The following is a 19,638-nucleotide window of genomic DNA, read 5'->3' as shown; positions in this document are numbered from 1 at the left end:
AAAAAAGTGGAAAAGCCTCCCAAATGACACTAAGAATTTTTCAACAGTAACTTCTTCCATGTAATACATGTCATTTAGAGGTCATAGCATTTGGACTTTAGTGAACTATAGAAGTAATTGGCTTTGTATTTAATCCTGAAGGTGATCAGATGACGCAAACATCATTTTGAATATTTGAACCTCTGTTTCACTTAGACACAGTCTCTTCTGAGACTGAAGCCTGGCTAGATGTACCTGTGTCAGCCTTCAGCTAAGTAGCTGAGAGTACTATAGCTGCAAGAAAAAAACAACCTCAGTTTGGACTGCAAAACCCTTCTGAAAAGCAAAGCAAATATTTAGATTGCTGGTTTATACTGAAATCAGCACTGCTATGGCTAAAAATGCCCAAGTCAACTCAATGTGATTACAAACTGAAAGCTCTTAGCATTATAACAATCTCATGCAATTAGTCTTGAAATACCTAGAAATGTAGTGACTGCAGCGCTCACTCAGTTGGGGGCAGGGGAAGGCAGGGAGCTAAAAATTATAAAGATATCTGTGCCAGTTTGCTGAGTGAAGATGTATGCAGTCGGCACAGGAAATTGCACAAGCTTACCTTCTTAATGGCACCAAAAATGGAAGTAGTAAAAAACGGCTTTTATTTTCTGTTAAAACTCTTAGAAATCTAACTAAGCAGTTACTGACATAAAAGTAGAAGGGAAAAAACTGATGGAAGTTACTCTCTAAATTCTTTGTTAAATTCAGTAAGTCTTAAAGGAGGCTCTCATGAGTAACACATTATATTTCATAAATCTTTCAGCCACTTTCTGCAGTGATGACCTGTTTGAATGTTCAAGAATTGCCTGAATTGTGTGGTATGCTCTTGAGTTAAAGACATACAGACAGGACCCTGAGTGATACACAAAGGAGAACAAAGGAAATAATTACTGTCCTGGTAGTATACAAAGTCCTTAGTTTAAGACACATGTATTCCTAAAAACACTACTCTCAGCTTTCAACAGCTGTTTGTCTAAAATGAGTCCAGTGTAAGAAGCCAACTTGCTCTGATTCCTGGCATCATTATTTTTTAATATACAGGTCCTGGGGCAACTGAAATGTAACAACTTTGACAAAATAGACACCAAAGAATGATCAACTGTGAAAGTAATAGAGTAAAACCAAGCAAAGGAAAAATGAACTCACTGTGTCTTAAGGAAGTCTGAAATATTCTGAAAATAATACTGTAGACATATTCTTATTTAAACATACCCAAAGCAGCAGGACCATATTTAGCATCTGTTTATGCAACATCAAGAATCACTGGAGATGAGATGGTCTGGGGGGACAGAAACAAGAAAATATTTGTTTCGGCACTGAATGTAGCTAAAAAACTCAGTGGGTTGGTGCAGAATTTTATTGTCTGTCCTAGTTTTGCAGTAGTTAGCTTTGGCTGTAAATATATATATACAAAAAGGTAAGCCCCTCTCCAGCTCTCCAAGCAATTAAATGACCCCCAAAAGATTTCTGCACGTTTTTGTTCCTTCATTACAACAGGATCTGCTGCTGCTTCTACTAATACAAATGCTGTACACTAGTAACAACACATAGGCTAGCTTCTAATCAGCTGAAAAATTACAGAAGGAAGTAAGATATTCTTAGGCAGATTATAAAATTAAGAAGCTCATTTGGGAGATCTTTTTAAAGTATTTTTTCTTCCCAGGAAAAAGATTAAAATCTCTTCTGTGTGGCAGGAAGATGTAGCTGTAGTTAAAAGCAGGAAGTTAAGAACTCAGGATTTAGACAGGATTTTTTTTTTTCATTTAAAGAATTTTTTCTTTCCTTTTCTTTTTTTTATTTTCTGACAGTAAGTTTCTTTGCCAATTTTTTTCTCCCAGTGTTTCTAATTCCCTGAGTTACCATACTTTCAAGTGCAGTACTGAGTATATGGATAATTATTCCTGTGGCTATTTGAACTCAAGTGTTGATAAAGCTTTGACTGTTTTCAAGTACTCTCCATTTCTTATGCTGATACATCTCTGCAGACCTTTGTTGAAGTGTGACATGTTCCATGCAGAAACAAAGAGCCTGAAAATGTAATTTCTGAAATTATTCCATCTTTTAAAATTCACATAAACACAATCATTGTGCCTCCCTTCTGTACTCACCCATGATTTTGCATGTTTGCCAGCTGAAAAAAAGAGAAAAGATGGAAGTGGATATAGATTGAAAAGAATCATGAAGAAATCTTTGCTGATATTACATAAAGAATATCTTTAAATTCAAATGAGTTTCAGGAAAAAATGAAAATCCAGGCAAAAAATTAAGGGAAAAGTGGTTCTATGGAAACATGTTGATTTGTGAGAAAAAAACCGAAACAACTAGCTAATTTGGATTCACACCAGAATTCTCAGAAAAAATGTTGTCATTAAGCTGAGGAGCGAAGACTAGAGTTGGTTCCACTAGCAGGTGAGGAAGTTAGGAAGACCATCATGAGAAATGATGAGCCAAGGAAGAGGCAGAAGGATACATTGCTGACACCAAAACTGATGTAAGGAAGCTGCCATTCACCACACTGTTGTGGATCTGAACTTAAAACATGAAGACCGAGAGACTGTAAAAATATTAAATTACTTCTTATAGGGCAGGTAGAGTCCTGCCAATGATATTCAAAATCATAGATAAAAATTTAAAAATCAGTGCTTATCTTTTGTTAACAGCAAGCTCAAACCATCCGCAGAGAAAACATTTGAGTGAAACAACATACAAAAAAATTCAGTTCTGAACTATGTATCATTTATAACCAACCTAGCAACATTATTGTTTCAAAACAGGCAGGCAAAAGAACATCTTTATAAAATATATGGCCAAATACCCAAAAGCTCCTCCAGTTTTACTTCATGCATATGGCCTTTCAGCACTATAATTTATATTTCTACTGCTCACTTGCCCAGATGGGCTTTTACAATATCCTTCTCATAGCTCTCCAGGTGTTGCAAATAAATAAAACACTTTATTTCAGGGAGATGAGAATAGGGTAGATTCCAGTGAAAGTTGCCAGTACACATATTTTAGAAACAGCCATTACAAAAATGTATTGCAATATTATTATTAAGCATGCCAAGTGATTCTGTATATTATTCAAATGTCACAGATGACAAGTAAATCACAAAACTTACTTTTAATAAACTACTGATATCAACAATTGACTGCAGCTAATGATTCTGTCACTGTGTCATATTCAGTAAAGAATCTTATAGAGTATTAGCATTAGAATGATATTTTGCCTGGCATGCCCTACAAGATATACTGTGCCACTAATATTAAGAGCTAAAAAAATGTGCAAAAGGTTCAGTGAATTTCTATGTGAGTAAATGGCCATCCCTTCGCAAAGATTCAGGAAGCAGAAGTCTAAGATGGTTGCATTAATTATTTGTTGCAAGCCATTTATGACCTCTAGTCTACAGCATATTAATTATTCACACAACTTATTCAGAATGAGAAAGGGTGGAACATGTGAGAAATGATCCTGAATCCTTAGTAGTCTCACACAAAGCGGGCTCTGTCCACGACAAGGAACTCTGGATTAGGGGAAGAATATTAAACATTCTTGTCTTATTATTTAAAACAAAACACACTTTTAACGTAGGGCTATTCTAATTACTTGAATGTACTTCTTGAGACAAGACACTTTCTTTACACAGAGGTCCAGATCCACAGAAATTATTTCAGAGATGACTCAATCTCCTTGAACAAATGCCCCAAGTGGCTAAACAGATTGGTGCTCTTCAAATTCTTTAGTCTACAGTGTAGTTAATAAACTAAATTCAGTAGTATAATTCAAATTCACACATCCATATAAACAATTCATTATCATTTTTAACTGAAGAGGCCTAGAGATACATCACAGGGAGAAATACAAGTCAAAGAGGCAGCAAAAAACTTCAAATAAAGCCTATCATGCATACAGCAATAGAACAGTCTATGGCGCATCAGATCTGCAGATCTCGTATGACTGTAAATAAAAACTTGGATTTAGACAGAAAGCTAACTTTTGAAAGGTTTGGGTAAAGTTAATAAATTACAGAGAACTGCAAACTGGATCAAAAAGTCAAATGTTCAAAAGAAAATTTTGAATACTCAAAAGAGTATAGGAAAGAGTATAGTATAGGAAGAAAAGTATAAAAAAAAAAGAAAAAAAAAGAAAAGTAAAGTATAGGAAGAAAGCAAGAAGATTAGATTTAACCTTAAAATATAGCACTTAACAAAATCAGCTTTAAAATATGTGACAACATAATTTGCAAAAAAAATTAATCTAACACATACATGCATTTTCATTACAGATCATAACCAACACTAAATTCCTTTCAAATTATATCCTCCCATCCTTTTGGAAAGGAAAGTTGAAACTTAAATCTAAAATGAAATCATCCATATTCTTTCCTAAATAGACAGTTAAGGTTCGGACAGAAAGTCAGTGAAAGCTGTGAAATAAGGCATTCAAATATTGAAATATTAATAAAACCAAGATCACCCAAGGAGCATTAGTCCCATACATTGTTCAGGTGTCATTCCTGATGTTGCATAGTCATTATTTATAAAACGATATCCATATGTATTAACACACATTTCTAGATATATGCATATACACAGTAATATAGAGCTACCTATACCCTGGGGTTTTAGGGCTAGATTAGATCAAGCCTCAAGCCTGCAAAAGAGCAGTTCTTCATGTCCTCAGCCTGTGAGAGTAAGTAGGAAGAGAAACTTTGGCACAGTTTTATATCAGAAATGTCTTCTAAAGAAGAGTAGCATTATTATTTATGTTTCCGCAGTGGCAGAAGTTGTGAGGGGAAATATTTTGGGGTTTTGTTTTTACACAGAAGACTAAAAATAAGCCCTTAAAGACATTATAATCTGAACAGACAAAGGGAAGATGATGTTATACAAACCACAGAGCAGGGAGGCGTATAATTGTGAGTAGCAGTTAAAAGTTTATAGAATATATTTTTTATGGTAGTATGAGAGAATTCACTTGTTATTTTTAAATAAAAATAATGCCTTTCTTAAGCAATGTTGGTGCTTAACATCAGGCCAAATGAATATGTGTTTGAATAAAATAAGTATTCATTCAATTGTATCATACGCTAAAGACGTTTTCTACACTATTATTATCACGCTTGCCATTGTACTTATACATAACATCTAAACACAAAGAGCTGGCTTAAAAAAGCCCCACATTTTTGCTTCATTTAACTAAGCATATCTACCAAGATTATTCAGTTTTGAACAAATTAAAAACAATCATTATTATAATTCCTCTATTGTGGTGCCAAAAATCACATCACATGATGGGTAGCATGAGACTTTGTCTTAAAATATTAAACTTTTTTCCCTCTTTTGTTCTATTTAGCATTCCTGAAAAGAAGTCTGCCTCCGTGGGGTGCTGGTGCCTTTGAAAAGAAATTGTAATTGAAGAAGATCGGAAATTAATGGATGATTCAGTGAAGATAATCCTCACCTCTTTTGTCTGTATACACACTTGCCATTCCTTACAATAAGAAAAAAAATCTGTTCCTGTAGATGTAACACTGCTGTCTACTACAATGGAAGTTTCCCTACAGCCACAATGACATTGCAATTAGGCTAGAGCTTTTTCTTAAACAAGGCTGTAATTAAATCCAAATGCCTCTAACATCCACTGCTTTTAAAATATACTTGGATACCATCTATAATTACAAGCAGGTATTTGATATTTTTCAGCTTGTCACAAAGGGTACATAATAAAACTGTGTCTTGATATCATTAATTTTATCACACCAGCTTGGGCCTTTAAGCTTTTTTCTTCTTGGTCAAAGGCATTGTTGCAAGAAATAGGTGTCTGGGCATGCAGAATGAGAACAACTCTTCAGCGGTGGCTAGACACACTGCATACATTGACATGGTCAGTGCAGCTGCACACTGGACTTGATATGGGTCCTGTACATGAACTGTACACTCTCCAGAACATCAGGAAATGTTGTGGGCACTCTGCTCCAAAAAGCTCATGCCAGAACCATGTCAGAAATTAAATGATACAGATTAAGACCAGATTGCTGTACATTCATGAGTATCTCACACCCAAAGCAATTACTATGCAGAATATGACAGTGAAAATTACAGATGAACTCTGCACCCTCCCAATAAACCTCACAGTAGAAAGCTGTCAAGGAATTATGCTTTAGGCAAGGCCTGTCTGGTGAAGCCGAGAAACTGGTTTTAACATTTTCTAAACGTCTCTTTCTTTTTTCTAAGTTGCTGTTTCTCCTTGAGACTTTCACAGTCCCAGAAACAGTTTCAGACTCTCCTCCTTCACTATGTTTATTCAATACAGAGCCAGTTGCAGCATTGTGTGACTTATCACAATGAGCCCACAAGACTTGCATGTTAAATATTGACTACCAAATAATCACAACAAACCACTCACCAGGAAAAGAGCGAAAGAAGTGGAAAACACACCACTCAAAAAAACCTTGATAAACTGTGTGAAAGCATTATCTCATCTCAAAGGACCATCCATAAATAGAAAATTTAATTTATCACTTGTTCCCTGAATTAGTGGCTCAGCTCCAAGAGATAAATTAATTAAATTATTCTCAAAAGAAAATATGAAGACTCATTTCAAAATTCAGACAGAGTTTCAAGAGGCTGTTACTTACTTATTTCTCATGTCTACCTGGTTTTACAGTAATTACCAGAGTTAAAACTCATTGAAGACAAAAGAAACACATTCACTTATTTAAATTGGCCTTGAGTCACGTATAAACACATAAGATCTAATCTTACGACCAGTTAGCTTCTCATTTCTATTATATCTTTGTAAATCACTGCTATTAATGGTGTTTGAGTGGTATAAAAAGATGCTCAGTGAAAGGAGGGTGAGGCTTGGAAGACCATTTACTGTGCTGGTGGTGTCAGGAGCTGTCCGCTAAGCCAGGCACCTGGAGTAAAAGGGAAGGCACATTTGCTGATTAGGCCCAAAATCCACTTAAAGACTCACTAGTGCTACAACACCAACAGGAAATTGAAAATTTTTTGGCTATAGACAAAATGTAGTAATAATTTTTCTAGACATTCAATTTTTACTGTTCTATCAGAATGTAGCTAACCACAATTTCAAGTTTACCTGAGCTTCAAATAAAATCATCTTAAAATATCCCTTTGTCCAGGAACAACTGCCTTACTCCCTAGTTACATTCAATCTCTTGTCCCACTGTGTTGGGGTTTGCCTTCAGCAGAGCACTACCCCTACATACAGCCAGATCATAGACAAATTGTTTTGCAGAAACAGGTAGTTTGGCAAGTAGTTTAATATTTTAACCAGCCATTCCACTGGAGGTTAGAATACAGTCAAGAAAGAGAAGGAAAGTAGAATTACCCAGAGCAGAAATATTAAATTATAGATATCCCATGTTTCCAACAATAGCATGTTTCCACAAATACAACAAAGCATTCAGACAAAAACAAAAGGAAGAAACTGATTTTTTTAAAATCCCTTGTTATGTAAAGTTATTAATGCGACCGTAGATATAAAAACATACATTTTTACATCATTGATCTGGAAGCTGGCACATTGAAGGAAACTCTGAACATTTGGTACATGTCTTAAGGAAATTCACAGTCCCCAAAAAGAAGTGTGATTGTGTCAGGTATGTGATTTTCAGGCACAGAAGTATGAGCTTTGCCAGAGGCCTTAGAGGCATTTTTGTTGTTACCATTAGATGGGAATTCACTCTGAAGTTTAAAAAAAAAAAAATCTGTATAAAATACCAGTCTCCAAAGCAAGCCTCACCAGCATTGAACTGTTTTACAGCTTCCTCCTCACATCTTGTTCTCCCAAGTGCATATATACATGAAATCCCCCTCCATATACTATGTGATGCCAGCCAGCAACCAAATGGGGAATAGGAGATGGACTTCTTCATTCCCTTCCCCTCTGTGCTGATCGCTTGAATAAATTGACATTTTCTCCAGCAGAGCATACCATCCACATTGCCCCAAAGGAGGACATGGTCTATATCCCCTTTTCATGCATACTTGCTAAGTTTCTTAGTGCAGATTGAGCGGGGCAGCTAGGAGAGTACAATTCTCTAATCCACCCACCTTAGCTGATTGCAGTGTTTCTCTTCCTGATCATTAAACTGACTTCTTTTGGTCTGTCAAGAAAAGAAGCTCAGAATGTTCAGTGTGTGTGTAAAGTCACAATATTAAGCAGCTTTGTGTGCTACTGAGGGTTATCCAGCAACTAGCTCTTGCCAGTGCCTTTGAAAATCTTTTCAAATGAATCCTCTCTTAAGTAATCACTCTGACAAATATCAGTTGTCTAGAAGAGCTTGGTTTTTATCAAAAGGTCAAACAAAATTGCAACAAAACCCCTAGAGATACTTACAAAAGGTCACTTAAGATAAAAGGGATTCCCAGCTGAATACAAGTTTCACCACAGCGTGTGTATCTTGTGGACTACCTTTCCAGAGAAAACGTTTAATTCAAAGTCAAAATTAATGTTTATAATTTCCTGTGCGCAATTATCCGTACACCCAGTAAATCAGAGTCACGGCCAACTATGTGAATTGCAGACTGTTACTCAGGCCTCCAAATAAAACACACTATTCCCCAACCACATTTCTTATGATAGCAGATAAATTTGTAACATGATGATGCTTACGGAACAGTAGTGGCCAGTTTATACAAAGACTTGGCCTCAAGAAATGTATTTTCAGTTCTATGCCTGTTAATCTGGACAATCATTTCATGCTGAATCATTTATTTGATTAATTTAGGGCCATCACTGGTTTACAACATTCTTTTGTGCTGACTTCTTTGGCCATTTTTTCATTATTTGAAGTTACAGAACAGATGGTTTTTCACATGTATTTCTGCCTAATGATTGCTCATAAACTCTCTGTCCTGGATAGTGCTTTGAATATTTGCAATGCAGGCTCTGTGACTGGATTTTTAACTCACATAGTGCATGGACTGGTGTCCCAACTCACTCATTTTTTTGTACTAACTAAGCTAACTAAGTTCTTTTCCAAACCACAGGAAATATTTTCAAGAAAGTGAGGATGAAAGTGTCTGGTTTAAAACAAAGCTTCTTAAGGATATGTGCAACTTTCAAATTCTGAATTATCTAACTGAAGCTATGAAGATTTAGACATTTGTATACAGACATTTATGTATTTGATTGGATGAAAACCTATATACAAAGGAACTGATGAAACTGTCTACCAAACAGAATGAGACATAACAAAACATTTAGAAAAAAGCGAATAAATGGAATAAAAGATATCCATGAAGTAAGCAAAAATTGACAAATATTTTACTGTTATTGCCAGGAGAGGGTCATATGTGGACCAATAGGATGACATGCTTTCAGTTGGAATACTGAAAGCTCTCCTAGATGACGATGAGCACTTCAGATTAATGGTGTCTGTTTAAACCAGGTAAGAATTTGAGAAAATTGGCTGTTGTTGAACCATACACAAAGCTGTTGCAAAAAAAACTAGCAAGCATGATTCCTCAGTGAGTCTGTATAAGAACAAACACTGATCCAATCAGGCTTACATTTTACTACTAATGATGTGTTTATAGATATTTACCTCTGCCGCACTTTCAGAGACTGTATCTTGAGTCGTTATTAATGCCTTTCTTCACTGATTTATAAAGAGCAAAGCTACTGAGATATATGGCTTCCACTCATTTTTAAACCAGTGTAACATTGCCATCTACAGGACTTGGAGCACAGGAGCTCTCCATTACTTGAAGACTAATTTTACAATTAAGGAATAAAACCACTGAAGTTGAAAATGTAAGTGTCCAAAATTAGCCCTATTTGATCAGTCTGACAAACTGCTATTTTACAAATTATCCGGTAATAATATGGCTCACCAACAAAAGCAGTATATTAAACTACTGTCTAGCAAGTTATAAAGCTGAGAGATTTCCTTTAATTTAATTGAATTATGCATTAGGACAAAAAGAAACAACTATTAAGCACAAGGGGCTTCTGATTTAGTTGCTCATCAGAAATTGACATGAGTTACATTTTCATACTGTCATACAAATATTTTACAATTTTCCATTCTACAGATGATTCAGAGAAGTCTTTCTCAACATCTGCCTTCTCAGCTTTGAAAAAGGATTTTTGCAACACAGATTTTTATTCACCACACTAGACTATGAAAATCCCTTCACAAGTACTAAATATACTGTCCAGAGGGTCGAAAAGGTACATGTGCAAGTGCTTCATTTTAGGCAGCTGCTTAATTTTACACACACCCCCAGCCCCCCCCCCCCGCCTTTTAATCTCTTTCTTAAAGAGGTAGAATTTGTGATTTTCAAGATTCATTCAGAGATCTTGGTGTCCCAAGTTAACTCTGAAGCTGGTTTCACAGCATTTAGCATTCTTCTAATGAAAGATGTTTTAGGGCCCAAATGCTGTGTTAGCTGACCAAACACTCCAAGAAACACCATAAACAGGGGTCCTGTTATTCAATAACACTGAGTTAGAGCTCCTTCGCTGAAATCTTTTTTAATGCTACAAGGAAGGAACCCAGAATTAAACAGTGATCAATAAGTACTGGGGAAAAGCTGGAGAGGTCATAGGAGGCAACTTGAATGAAATAATTTGATTGAATGTGTGATCTCCAATGTCAGAAAAAAAAGTGGTTATTGACTTTAATTCAAGGAAGACGTAATGCTGCAAGACACATTTTCATTTTTGAGAATCAATGAAAAAAGTAAATCAAAGAGGGAAAAAATCAACAGCAATAATACAGACAAGAGTTCTCAAATTTGAGGTGAACATTTTCTATGTATGCAAAGAGTCAAAAACTTGAAAGTCAGTACGCTAAGATGGCTCTCTAGTTGTTGGGAACCACTAAATGGGTTTTGTGTCCTAGGGAGAAAAAAAACACAGCCAGTTACAAAAAAAAAGTAAAAATCAAATTGAGCCAAGCTGAACATATTTTCATTTTTCAGTTCAGTGGTCAAACTAGAAAATCAATTATGTTCACAACTCTATTATATATATATCTATCTATCTATATTACATTCTTCATCTAGGAGAGACATTTCTGGAGCAGAATGGGAAAGAAGGGGCAATTTTGCTGACTGCAGAGGCACATTGTGTTTTCCAGTTTCTCTTCTGGCAGCTTCATACTGATCTAGTTGAGACAAACAGATGACAAAAAGCTGATTTATTTCCATTTCAAAAATGGCAGTCTCCCTTAAGCATAGTGATAAGGCTGCTAACAAGATGTTGTCAGCATAATGATATTAAGACTATTAAGAGACTTTCCATACTGAGCTGATGTCAGTTAATACTCAAAACCAGCAACAGAGCCATGAACAGCACCTGTAACAATGCCAAAGATGCTGAGGAAGGCACAAATTTATATGTTATCCTGCCGCATAATTTACTCCATCTGACTCTGTACTGTTGCAAGCAGCTGGTGTAACACTACAGGTTTCAGCTAATAATAGAGTTTAAGAGAACTCTTATCTCAGCTACAGCCAAGAATTTACAGACATGTTTGGAGCTGGGAGCTACAGCAATGATGACATTCGTCACTACAGCAGCTTTGACCAGGATACTGTCAGTAACAACCTTAACTACTGACACAAAAAGAAGTGGCTACCTAGACATGAATCCTTAGCTAACATTGGTAGCAGCCTAGCTCACAATGTCTAAGGGATATGGTAGTGTTCTTCTCCTTTGACAAGGCTCTTAATTAAATTAATAGTAGAAAAAGAAGTAATAAATTAGTGTCTTGAGAATGCTCGTGGAGTGTTTTCAGGACCATTTAATTGCTCTGCATAAAAACTCAAGTCCATGTTACCAGAAAATTTGATAGAAAGCAAATTTTAATTCCAGTGGATTTTTTGATTATACTTAGAATTTACATGCTGCTTGAGAATTACCAGTTGCCTAAAAATTAATTGTGAATGGCCTTGCATCTCAGAGTATATTTTTTTGTGGATCTCAGAATTTTTAACAATTTGCAGAAAAGAAACAGTTTAAAAATTATTAAATTTGCCACTCCATGACATTGTTTTATTTTTGTAACAGTTTTCATTATGCTATAGAAGCAGTAATTATACACTGAAGAAGGGTTAATATGCTCTAGGCTTTGGTTTGCACTGCTATAGGCATTTAAAAATACATACTCAGAGACAACCTCCTCCTCCTCTGCCAAAAACTCGTCAAAATCTCCCACTTGGAAAATGAAATTCTCATTGTGTCCTTATGTGGGATGGACATTCATGCTCAATTGATGCTCAGAGAAACATGGTCAACCCTCACGCCAATGCCTGCAGAAATGCCCAGCAGAGTGTCCAGAAGTCTGCCCTCACACCTTGTTCAAGCCACTTTTTCTCTTTTGTGATCTTTAGAAAGTTCTCCAATTTTAATTTTCAACATGCTGCTGAAAGACAATACATTCACACATTCTAGATGCCAAAATACTTTACAGAAGTTGAAGCAGTTCTAAAGTCAACAGATATCACACAGAGGCAAGGCGGGAAATGCAGAGCTATGAAAAAAAACCAGCAAAGATATTTATACCTTAAATCCCCTAAGGGACTTAATAAGGTGGAAAGATGGCCATAGGTCACAGCTGGTGATTGGCACTGCAGTGGTGAGGGCTCCCACACGAGAAGTGGCAGGTCTGTGAGGTTAGGAAGGAGCTGCTGACATGAGCCTGGGAAAAGAGATGAGGGAGAGAGATTGGAAGCAACCTTTAGGGGGTTAGGCAGGAGCACACCTGTTGCATATTTTATAATGACACACACTAGGAAGGCAGAGAACATACATACATCTCCAGCCCCCTGCCAGCAGCTCAGTCAACAGCAAAGGAGACTCAGGCTTCCTCCTGCCCCTGTTGTCTCATGTGTTGGGGTTTTTTTAGGCAGCCTTTCTGATGTACAATGTCTTAAGCGCTAGATAGATGTTACTAGTTCAATCCAGCACATAAAATGGTCCAACTTTTTACCCAAATCTGGCTTCTATGACTATTACTTTATTATCTACCAGACAGATATATTTAGGTCCTCATTAAAAGTATCTGTCTTATTGAATCTGACTGCCATGATTTAGTATAAACCGGACCTTTTAAAGTCCTTGGAGCTCACGCAATTCTGGTGAATTAGAGGCAGTGGGGTGTCTTTGCCAATCTACTGCTACCTCTGCCGTGATCCCAATTCAATTGCTTGTAAGTCACCATGGGGAAGCAGAATAATGATGCTCTGACCACTGTAACCTTGGGCAGTTAGGCTGGAATATGGTAAAATTACAGTAGTCAAGGCCGTGATAAATGCATGTTCTTGAGCAGGCAATGAATAACTCTGCAATACAATTGTAAAATATATGATATTTTACAATTTATATTTTACATAAAATATGAGCTTCTACTGGGCCTTTGGGAAAACCTTGCAAAAGCTTGGTTAGCATTCACATTGCTAATCCCAGAGATGGATTGGGCACTATTAAATAGAACAAAAATGTTACTGAATAAATAGTTAAGGCTAATGGCTTCTATGCCACAGAGGAAATAAATTGTCTGACATGAGATGTTGTATTAGCCATATCACAGAACTGTTAAATAAAATAAGGGACCCAAAAAAACTATCTAGGAAAACGAGGTAGTATTTAACTGCATTCTTGAAAAGAGAGAGAGGCTAATTAGAGAGATAAAAAGACAGATTTAATACATGATTGCTCTTACTAGGATCAAAGACATCCCTTGATGATGAGCAAAAGGGCAGTCCTAAACAGATACCCTAGGGAGCCTAAAAGCAGTGAGCCAAAGTAGACCTTTATTTTAGTGCCTGTGGGGAGTAGAACCTGCTCTGTAACAGATGGTCCCTGGCTGCCTTCTGACATCTTTATCAGTATTAACTTAAGGCACATTTCTCTCAACTTTCCTTTAATTTTTGCCTGAGAACCACATGTAAAGAGCTTCCATTGGAATAAGGGTGCACCCACACAGACATCCAGGTACACTTGCATTGCCAGCACACAAGAACCTATTGCAGCACAGTTAAAATATTTGATATACACCCATTCGGAACATTACAGTTTGATAAAAATGACAACTAATTCTCATGCAGGTTGTTTGGATATTCACAGCTACAACATGATCCTGCCTTACCATGCATGAATAAGATGTAATCCTATCACAGAAGGGACCACCAGCAGCAATAGGACAGTGGAACATGTATAATTACAGACAGAAAAAGAGGCTTCAGCATGAATCTATATATCACAGTCTAGAAGACTACACTTTCCTTATTTTGCAAAGCTTATCCATTTTTCTTTGATAGAAATACACTGCACAACTGTGCAGTCTTCTGTCTAATTAATGTCAGTTCTCTACAAACGTTAGTCCCTCAGTGGCCTTTGTGGTGGTCAATTTCACAATTTTATGTGTAGGAATTGTGGTTCCAGAGACTAAAAGGACCACTTGTTTCTCTGTGCTAGACCAGCCCTGAGTCACTGCTACAGGCTGCTACACCACGTCAGACCCCAACAGTATTCCCTTCTTCTGCTGTAAATTGCAATCAATGAGAAATTATTCTGAGGTCGTATTTCATATTTATGATTTCCTATCTTGCATCTGAGCTAGTTAAGAAGCAGTTTATCTAAACAGCTCCTACCTCCCACCTTCTTGGTGGGAGTTTTAAATCTGTGGCTCATGAAAGCTCTTAGTATAGCCAACAACAGCTGCACACACCAGATATCTCAATGAAAGATTCTCATATTTTAATCTCTGAAAACTAACAACCAATTTCCTTTTTGAATAAAAGGGGAAAACCGAGATCTTGGAGGGCTTTGTTAATTCCTGCTGTAACTTGATGCACTTCACATTACATCAAGAAATATACCTGACCTCTTATGACATTATCCAGTACCAAAATGACTATGAAGGATCAGCCTTGTTGTGCCAGCCCTTTATGTTATACTATGAAAAGCCCTTCAATTTCCATATGTCCTTATCTCAATATAGAGACAACATCAAGGACTGTATTTCCAATATGCCAGAGCTTTAAGTTGACCAGCTCTATAATGTAATATGCATGAAGGTCAGAAGCAGCTGTCACCTCAGGTGTGTATTTTGCACAGAGTTATTTTCTTAGCCAAGAAAAAATTCACTAGAGTATGTTGCTAAACTGAGAAAAATAATCTGAGAGAACACGAAGAGGCCATGTAAAAAATGAGAAAATCAGTCAAGAAACCTCAGTTCATCTTATCTCCATTGGCATGCAAGATCCAACTTGTAAAAGAGTCTTTAACAGAGAAGCATTTTTCCTATTTGACTTGCATTAAGTGGAATTAGATTTATAAATATAAATCAGTTAAGTACAATGCAATATTTATTCCACGGTATCTGATTTTTCTCTCCTTTAGGAATCCATTTAAAAGGGAAATAACAAGAAAATATAGCACTTTCAGAAAGAGAGTGGGTTTACAATTTATGCTATTTAATTTTCATATTGACACAAAACTAAACCCTGCATTTTATTTTGATTGCAGCAAGGGGTAAAATAAAGGCAGATTAAACCAAATAGATTTCTTTTTCTACAACAGATAATGCTATAAGGAAAATCTCTATTTTTCACCAAACATGTTAATTCTCAGTTGTTCATTCTTCTACTGCCTAGCATGCAAGCCACTGTGCCAAAACAGCCTTTGCTCCCCCATTCCAGTTCCCCAGATGCAAGGGTAAAGGTATAAGCAAGAAAAATAGTTCTATTTATTTGCAGCTATGAAAGGCTCCAATCAAGATCAAGAAGCCATTATTCTAGGCGCTATATAAAAAGAGCAATAACCCATCCCTGACCTGAAAAGAAGTTCAAAATTTTCCATTAAATCAAACAGCGTCATTCAAAGTTGGAAGGAAAAAAAAACACTGCTGGAAAAAAAAATCCCAACACCCTCCTGTTAATAAAAAGCCTACCTGAAATCCAAACAAAAAACCATACTAGCTGGCTAATTCCACATATATTCAATTAAGAGTCTGTGTTAACCTCATAATTGTTCCAACTTGTTGGGTTTCACTGGTGCTACATCAAAAAGAAAACCAAGTCCACTAAGATCTCTTTTCTATTAGAATTCATCATGGATCTGCAAAAGCCTGACCTGAAATTTTCTCCTAACCTCACATGAATTAAATTCTTTTTGGTGTTCAAACATTCATTTTTCTCTTCCCAATTCCCCACACCTTTGCCTCATCTCATCTGGGCAATAGTGAAAGTTCTATACTGTTAGAAGTGATATGCAGTATTATGTTTTTGATTATTTGAGAGGCAGAAAAAAACCAGAAAAACAGTGACTCCACTTCACTGACCAAATCAAGCTTTGTCAGCTTTGTCCCTTTCCTCAAAATATTTGCTGTTCTTTGCTATACTTTAATTATGCAGTCAGGTTTTTTGTATTGTGAATAGAATTTGCCCATTGTATTGATTAGCTCATTTAGTTCAGTTGGATTCACAGTGTAAATAAGATTTCTTGGCATTTTCATTTACCCCCCTCCCAAAATTTTAATAAAAGCAGTGGCACTAATTACCTGTCCTTATGTCAATGTTTCCTCAGCAGCATCCTCCAGTACTGAATTACTGGCTTACTTATTGTTACTGTCATTAGCACTGAAGTATTCTTATAAGGAATATTTCATTCAGCCTGCCTGAGGTTCTTGCTTCTGCAACAGAAAAAGAATAATTTCTCAGTTAGAATCAGGACATTGTCTACTCTTAATAAGACAGCAACATGAGAGGGAGGTGGTTGATTCACCTTCCCTGGAGGTGTTTAAGGCACAGGTGGACGAGGTGCTAAGGGACATGGTTTAGGGTTTGATAGGAATGGTTGGACTCGATGATCCGGTGGGTCTCTTCCAACCTGGTTATTCTATGATTCTATGATTGGAAATGGAGATATTTTCCATTTCCCATCCACATTCATTTTAATCCACATGTCACTGGAGTCAATGCAGGCTTGTCGTGAGATGCATATTGTGCCTATTCACAAAAAAAACCCAACCTAAAATGAAACAAAAGTTAATTCTTTATCTCAGTTTTGCAGCTTCTTTAATCTAATGAAATCCTAATTTAGTTTTCCTTATTTTAATGGATTTTCCCCACTACAGTTTTCAGGCAAACATGGAAGGTAGATTTATTTATGTCTGGCAATATAGTGATGCTATAATCCTCAACTAAACATACTGTGTCTGAACTATACTGGGCAAAGATATTTACAATATTAGTAAAATGGGGAGGGTTGTAGTTCAAAGTAGAATGGCAAATCCCACAGCTTTAAATCTATCTCCCTCATCTTATTTCAACATAAGGATAAAATAATTTTTTTTAATTTATGTAGCAGGTTGCCTGTTTAAAAATTTTATTTGACTGATACAGAAAGCGACTCTACTCCACAGCTTTTCTTTTTTAAGTATTTTCTGTGGTAACTGTGTTGTCTTACATCTTCCCCATTAGGTATCTTGAAGATTTACACATAGTTGACTTTGCTAATCCTTAAACAATCTTATTTTTAAAGTAGCTGCCAAATGACTTGGGACAGGAATGCTATGAAATATATTTGGCACCAATTTATTACAAAAGATGGCAATTTTAGAATGTTTAGTAGAAAAGGGCAACACTAAGCCTTCATTGAAAGGCAACACAAAGGACAAAGGAATGTAAGGAAGTGAGAGGCAAGGTAATCATACCTCTTGAAGGATAAGGATGACAAATTCAGATGGCATAAAATAATACAGGAATTCTGTTTTCTCCTATATAAAATGTTGCTGGAGAGAATAAACTCAGGAAGATGTATTGCAGAGGCATTAATCAGAAAAGACAGCTTAAATGGTCAAATTCAAGTACCCTTGAGCTTTTGAGGGTAAACTGAAACCTAATTTAAACCTAAGCAGATGTGTGCTACAGGTTGCCAAGAGCCAGCAAGCGCAGGAGTTCACTCAGCGCCAGCACAGGGCAGCTGGAGCTGGGCTTGTGTGGCTCAGCAAAACCAGGACTTTAGTCTAGCTGCCTCCTAAAGCCCATCCTTCACACTCTTCTCAGGCCTACCAGGCAAAGTCTTGTATGTTTTGAAATCTTAACACAGAGGTACAGGGAACCTTGTCTAAGACCTGCATGTCATCCCCACTGCTGTATGGTGCATTGCAGCTGAATGCATTGAAACAGTGGCAAATGTAAACACAGCAAAGATTTGTTAGCATGCAGGTAAATGCCTCCATCTGAAAATGTATACAGAATTCACAATCAGTGCCAAAATTCTTCATAATTCTTGATCACTAGCCTGTTAATATTGCCATATAAAGAGTGTCCATGGAGCACTCTCTCTGTGCATCAGTGTGGGAGCAAGAGGGTTAATTTGAATGAATTTCTGAAGAGTTTTAGCTAAATTGCACTTAATCATCATTCAGACATTTGTATTTAGAATTAAAAATACCTTGATTCAATTTTATTTACCTGACTTCCAAAACGATTTAAGCTAAGTTCAAATTAAAGACATTTTATTTCTGAATATGAACATGTGCACAGAATTTAACACAGTTTAACCAAATTTCCATACAAATGACTGAGGCAGAGAAGGAATCCTTGACAAGTGACACAGCTTCCAAAGAAATCAAGACAACTCTCTCTAACAATGCTTCATTTCCTCAGATAGTTAACATCTATCTTGTGCATTAAAGGAGGGATAGGAGGGAAGTGGAAATGTATATGCTTCATGCAATAACATTATATAATGTCATCCAATAGAAGAGGCAGACATTGAACTATTTAGTCTCATCCCATATGGCAAGACAAATGTTCTCCCCGTTTATTATTAATAGTGTTGTGACAACACTGTGACTCAGCATCAGAAATCATTATTTTAAATATCTTCCACCAGAACTGGCTTGGCATGAACCTTTTTTCCACAGAAGGTCAGTCCTGACTAAAACCTTTCATTCAGTACTGAGATTAGACCAGTCATGCAACAAAATGGTGATCCACTTCCACATTAAAATAAATGCAAGTCCTAACCCTTGAGGAGTTGATGTAGCATTTTGAACTATAGATCAAGGAGAAAAAAAATAATGGCTAAAAGTTGAAATCAGTGAAGTAGCTTTTCAGTGCAAATGAAGTATGAATGACTCATTTCAAACCAGCTATCAGATGTATCGGTTTAGGCTTTTCCTCCCAAAATATGCATAAATCTCTTCGTCTCATCTTTTGTCATCTTCTTGTCAAAAGAAATTTCATATCACTTCCTCCCATCATTACTCCCTCTAGCTTCTGAAAACATTCTACTTTAAAATTTTATCACAGTAGAGGGATTTTTTTCCCTTCTAGGTTTTGTGGAGGGTTATGGTATGAAATGCACAGGAGAGCCTATTAAAAAAAAATAATAAAAAGAGCTTTAAGACAGTTAATAAGAAAAGAAAATCATAGAGGGACTGAACAACCTTGGTATTCTCCCTCTCTGAATCTACCTACATTTCATTTCCAAAGTCCAATGGAAGCTGCAGAGTTTGATGGGCATTTTCCCCTCATCAGAGTGTATGTGACGCCCTTAGAGCAGAAAATAGATGGATCTGTTGCCCAGGCAGACTCCCAGCAACTGCT

The 19,638-nt window shown here is 36.5% G+C and overlaps 1 long non-coding RNA gene across 1 annotated transcript; it reads right to left on the bottom strand.

Annotated features, from left to right (window-relative positions):
• Window positions 1–3,681: 3,681 nt before the first annotated feature.
• On the bottom strand, window positions 3,682–16,705 carry LOC138724705 (uncharacterized). Its single transcript, XR_011338094.1, has 3 exons — window positions 16,581–16,705; window positions 12,581–12,716; window positions 3,682–3,778 (listed from the first exon to the last, which is right to left on the bottom strand). It is a non-coding gene; the product is annotated as an uncharacterized lncRNA (long non-coding RNA).
• Between the last annotated feature and the right edge of the window lie 2,933 nt (window positions 16,706–19,638).

The sequence above is a fragment of the Phaenicophaeus curvirostris genome, chromosome 10 (assembly GCF_032191515.1).
Source record: "Phaenicophaeus curvirostris isolate KB17595 chromosome 10, BPBGC_Pcur_1.0, whole genome shotgun sequence".
Taxonomy (NCBI): domain Eukaryota; kingdom Metazoa; phylum Chordata; class Aves; order Cuculiformes; family Cuculidae; genus Phaenicophaeus; species Phaenicophaeus curvirostris.
This window is presented reverse-complemented; position numbering and strand designations above follow the sequence as displayed.